We start from the raw sequence: 6000 nt of genomic DNA on the forward strand, positions 1-6000 counted from the left end.
TGATGGGATTAGGCAAAAAGATGAACTGGGTTTGACCCTGGTCATATCTAAAAGACCGGGGGAGAGGGCAGAGGAAAGGTGCAGTCTCCATTTTGTTTGTTAGATCTTTTTTTCCCACTACAAATGGAGTGTGAAAAAAATTCTAAGGGGCATTTACCAGATACCTGATCATGTAGAGAGTTATGGACATGTGAATTCCCTATTTCAGGAGGGCAGAAAACATGGCAAAAACCTGTCCTGGAAACCTGAAAATCTGTCAAGGCTTTCAGGACAAAAGGCTTATACTCTTCAATTTCCTGAAAATAAAATAGTGGTGTCTGTCCTAGATCAGCAGTGGCGGGCTGATCTCCTACATGTTTTAAAATTTTCCAAAGAAAACTGCAGAAAAAATTCATCAACAGTTATCAATGTGCTATCTAAATATGCCTGGGCCTTCTCTTTATATGGTAAGTCAGCGAGGGAGGTAGCTGCCTCCTTCCAGAACATATTCTAAACAGGATGTGTACCCTGAACAATACAAAGAGATGTTGGTAAAGAATTCTGAATCCTCTGGATAAACTTTTAGCACCCATATTGAAACCAAGGCTGCAGTTATAGAGACCAGACCCTGAAAAGTAAACTCAGGATATTTTACAGTTAGAAATGGAAGTTATGAAGCTTCTTGTATCCAGATCTACTCAATAAATGTAAGCTACCTTTTTTTCCCCTCTTCATCTAACTACTGTGTGAAGACTAAATTCTTTTCTGAATGTAATTAAGCTTAATGAGCAAGTTTCTTTTTGGTTCACGCTTCTACTTTGCAAGATTGTAGTTAGCTGCTTGGAGTTCTTTTATTAACCTTTAAAAACTCCATCAAGGATTATGGACCCAGGACAAAACCAGTGCAGCCCAGCAGAGTCCAGTATACTGACCAAGAACTGATTTTTGAAAGGGCTTTTTGGCCTCACAGCCAAAAGGGAAGCCGCTTGTGCATTTAAAGGGCAAAGTTCAGAAAAGTTTTCTTCTTCTTCTCTCTGAACAATGGAGAGAGAGGAGGGAGTTCCCCTCGTACCAAAATTGACTGAGGATAATTACTCAGCATGGCTATTCAGATTGAGGATGCAGCTAGATTTTGAAGATTGTTTAGATGTTCTGGATTTACCTGAACCTAAATCAGAGGATGGGGAGGAGGCCAAAAGACAGTGGAAGAAAAAGGATAAGAGAGCTAAAATTCTGCTAATCTGTGATCTCTTCCAGATCACAGATTAGCAGAGATTAAAAATATTTCTACTGCGAAGAAAATGATTGAGAATTTATGCACTCAGAAGCCAATGATCAGAAAGTGATCTCTTTGTTATGAGAACTGCATGCATGCAATTTGGGAGACAGTGGAAATGTAAATGACCACCTGATCAGGCTACAGGCAATCTTTGATCAGCTGAGTACAGTCCAGAATCTCATGAATGAAAAACTTAAGATGTCTTTTGTGCTCAGTATGTTATACCAAACAGATTTTTCCCATTTGTTGCTGGCCTGAATTGAGAAGGCAAAAATCTTTCTCAGCTTCTAGGAGTGATCAGATTGGAATGTCGAAGGCAAAAGAATCTGCAAAGCAATAGAGAACCTGGCAGAGACATTGGTTACCTAGCAACGAAGGGTAAACATGAGCCAGAGCAATCAGTGACACATCAGAAAAACAAAGGGACAGATAAAAGGGCCATTATCTGTAATTCACGTAAAAAGCCAGGACATATTACAAGGTTCTGCAGTAATAAGGACAAGAAAGACTTTTCCAAGGATAAATCCAAGGAAAATTCTTTTAAAAGTGAAAAGGCTTTACACGCTGTTTAAAAAGCTGATACCAGTAAATGTCCTAGATGATGGGTAATTGATTTGGGGGCCAGCAGGCATCTATGTGGGAATAAACATGACTTTTGTGAGCTAAATGAAACCACAGAAGGAAGCACAACATTAGCAGATGGCAATTCAATTTTGATTCAAGGAAAAGGAAGTGTGCCATTGCGATGCATCAATGGAAGTGAACACAAAGACCTTATAGCAACAGATGTTTTCTATGTACCAGACTTAGAAGCCAATTTACTAAGTGTCTCAACATCGAATAACAAAGGTTTTGATGTGATTTTTAATGCTAATGGAGAATGTAAAGTCACCAGTGGAGAAAAGATTTATGTTACAGGTTTTCAAAAGGATGGCGTCTACCGGGTGTACTGCAAACAACTGCCACCAGATGTGAGCCTCACCTATCAGCAGCAAAAGGAGGACAACAGTGCCACTACCTGGCACAGATGTTTGAGGTGAGTTTATTTCACAAGCCATGTGAACATACCTAACACAACTAGGTATAGAACCACTAACCACTCCATACACCCCTGAAGAAAATGGAGTTGCAGAAAGGAAAAATCACTCCCTAGTGGACATGGTAAGATGTATGCTATTAGAAGCAGGTCTGCCTGACAAATACAGCGACATACTTACAGAATGGACTGCCAATGAAAGCCAACAAGGTAACACCTTTTGAGCTATGGCATGAACGCAAACCAAGCGTAAAGCATCTGAGAGTATTTGGATCCAAGGCTTATGTGCACATACCAAAGGAGAAGAGATCCAAACTAGACCCCAGAGCTGAAGAAGGTATCATGATCGGGTATGCTCCAGGAAGCAAGGGATACAGAATCCTGAACCCAAAGACAGGAAAAGTAAGCACATGCAGAGTGCTGTACTTCGATGAATGAGAGAGAGGCTACCATAGTCATGCTGATGATGACTGCGCAGAAACCAACAGTGGCAGTTACCAGCTTGAGATGTTTAGCCCAACGTTCAAAGACACGACCACCACACCGACCCAGAGGGAGATAGATGCCCAGGCAGAAACTCCACCAGAGTCAGATGATGAGGCCAAGGATGCAGAAGGGGTTGAACCACCAAGTGCCATTCCTGAACCTGCTCCAAGACGCTCATCATGACCCAACAAAGGAGTTCCAGCCGAGAGACTCACCTACCTTGCAAGGTTGTCATTATTAAGAGAACCTGCACCATGGAACAAAGTGCTGCAAAATGCCAATCCTATGCCAACACCAATGGAAACCAGTTTCCACAAGCAACAGGAACCTAGTGAACTTTTACCTGAGAACAATGGCTATAAAATTGCCATTACTATAAAATTGCCATAGGTAAGCTATTGTATCTAGCCACTACCACTAGGCCAGATATAGCAGCTGCAGTAAATGTTCTGTGCAAAACTAGCACACTCACACAGAAAGACTGGACTGGTGTTAAGCGGGTGGGAAGGTACCTAAAGGGCACTATACACCTAAAACTAAAGCTACCAGCCACTGACATTTCTAAACTAATGGGATATACAGATGCAGATTGGGCAGAAGACATTACTGACCGTAATGTCTACATACACTAGTGGGTATGTATTTTTCTATGGGGGTCGAGCAGTAAGCTGGGGAAGCTGTAAACAAGCTACAGTTGCACATTCCTCCACAGAGGTGGAGTACTGTCAGCAGCAGAAGCATGCAAAGAGGTTTCATGGCTCAAGCTACTGCTTGAAGACATGGGAATAGAGGAATCTACCCCTATTCCGGTCTATGAAGACAACCAAAGTTGTATTAGACTCTCACAGTCAGAAAAGATTAATGGGAGAACTAAGCACATTGACCTTAAGTATCACATGGTGAAGGATTTGCAAGAGCAAGGAATAGTCAGACTAGATTATTGTCCCACAAGGAACATGACTGCAGACATTCTCAAAAAGCCTTTGCCGAGGAGCAGTTACCAAGAACTGCAGAAGAAGTTGAACCTTGTGGACTCTGAGACATGCTAACTTGAGAAGGGGTGTTGGAATTATCAGGGGTCAACTCAGCATTGTCTCATAAGCATAAAAGGGGCTTTTTTCTAGTAAACAAACCTCTATTATGCTTGTGGGATGTCACATGGGTCACCTGATTTCCACTTACTTCTTCTTCTTGGGTTTTGGGGGTTAATGATCTCCATTACTTTTTGGCACTCCTGCAAGCAGGAGGTACTGCAGAATGCAGCTCTTGTCCTTTCATCTCGCTTGCACGCAGCTATTTCTATTTCCATAGAAATGTGCCTACAAAGAACCAATGATGAGTAAGTGCTTTCTACTATGAAGCTACTTGTATCCAGATCTACTAAATAAATGTAAGCTACCTTTTTTTTTCTCTTCATCTAACTACTGTGTGAAGACTGAATTTATTTTGGAACGTAGTTAAGCTTAATGTGCAAGTTTCTTTTTGGTTCACGCTTCTACTTTGCAAGATTGTTGTTAGCTGCTTGGAGTTCTTTTATTAACCTTTAAAAACTCCATCACTAGTCAGGGCTCTTTTTTTATCAATGTGTTTAGACAACATAGTCTGTTGTTTTTCTGTGCAGGCTGCACATTAGTTTATCTCCTGATTTGTAGGGTAGGGCTGGGAAATAGAAGCTCCTCGGCGGGTACACTTTAGCAAGTCCAAAATGCAGATAGTCCTTGGGTTACGATGGCAATTGGGACCAGGACTGCTGTCTCTGATGCAGTTGTAAAGCACAATGTCACATGACTGCATCGCTTAGAGATGAGAATCCTAGCAGTCCTGGTTGCTGTTGTAACCCCAAGTTGTGTGTTGTTAAGCGGGAAGTGGCAAGAATCCTGGGTATGGAGGGTGAGGGTGCTGCAGGGGGTGGGGGAGGCCAGGGGAGGCACTGGGAGGGCCAGTGCAAGCTGCATGCAGGTGCAGGAAGGCTGGGGTGGATGGTGTGATGGGGTGCAAGCGCAGGAAGGCTGGGGGGTCTTCCAGAGAGACTTGTGACCTACTCTGCCAGCTTCTCTATTGACTTTGCTTGTGGGAAGCCTGCAGGGAAGGTTGAAAATGGTGATCATGTGACTGTGGGACGCTGCAACCGTGTGAGTCAGTTGCCAAGCACCCAAATTGCAATCACATGACTGTGGAGGTGTTGCGATGGTTGGAACTTCAAGGACCAGTTGTAAGTACCACTCATTCAGTGCTGTCACAACTCTGAATGGTTGCTGAACAAGTGGCCAGTAAGTGAGGACAACCTGTAATGCTTTATGTCCCCAAAGTTTTGATAGAGGATTTGTGGGTGACCAAGTGGGTTCTTTATATCATCCAAAGACTGTGGCAACATCAAACAGCTCCTCCTTTTGTACACTCCCTTTTTGCTTCTGAAAAAAGAAAAAGAAAAAGAAAAAAGAGGGATGCTGCTCAATTTGTTAAGTTATCCCAGTGAATCAGATCTGAGCTTACTTGCTTGAGCTGATAATGGTCCAACTTCTCTGCTGCTCATAGCGACCTGCCCTCTTTCTGGAATACCCTAGGAGTATGCAAGTTATTCTAATAAGTTTTAACAGAGACAAGTACAATCACTTAATCCCTTAGTAAAAAAAAACAAAAACAAAATATAGGATGGGGGTAATAATATTTGTGAGCTGTTGAAGCAATCATCCAATTACTGGATGGGCAGACACTGTCAGAGGTAGGCAGTCACTCACATAACCAGGCCCCAGGTCCAGAGAAGGAGAGCAAGAACTGTCCTATGAAGAAAGATGGAAGAAGTTAGGAATGTTTAGCTTTGAGAATATACAACTGAAATGTGAGTAGATTAATTGGTACCGCTTCGGCGGGAAGGTAACGGCGTTCCGTGAGTCATGCTGGCCACATGACCCGGAAGTGTCCTATGGACAACGCCGGCTCCAAGGCTTAGAAACGGAGATGAGCACCGCCCCCTAGAGTCGGACACGACTGGACTTTACGTCAAGGGAAACCTTTACCTTTACCTTTAACAGCAAGAACAGTTTGAGAGTGGAACCAATCAGCCCAAAGGTGGTGGTTTCCCTTTTGTAGATGTGATCAAGTGAGGCACCCTGGGACGCTCTAACATGGGTCCCTGCATGCAGCCTGGGGATGGACTTAGTAGCCTCAAAGGACCCTCCTAAACTTTAGGATACCATAATTCTATCTCTCTCAAGCTGCA

The sequence above is a fragment of the Candoia aspera genome, chromosome 11, assembly GCF_035149785.1.
Source record: "Candoia aspera isolate rCanAsp1 chromosome 11, rCanAsp1.hap2, whole genome shotgun sequence".
NCBI classification, from domain to species: domain Eukaryota; kingdom Metazoa; phylum Chordata; class Lepidosauria; order Squamata; family Boidae; genus Candoia; species Candoia aspera.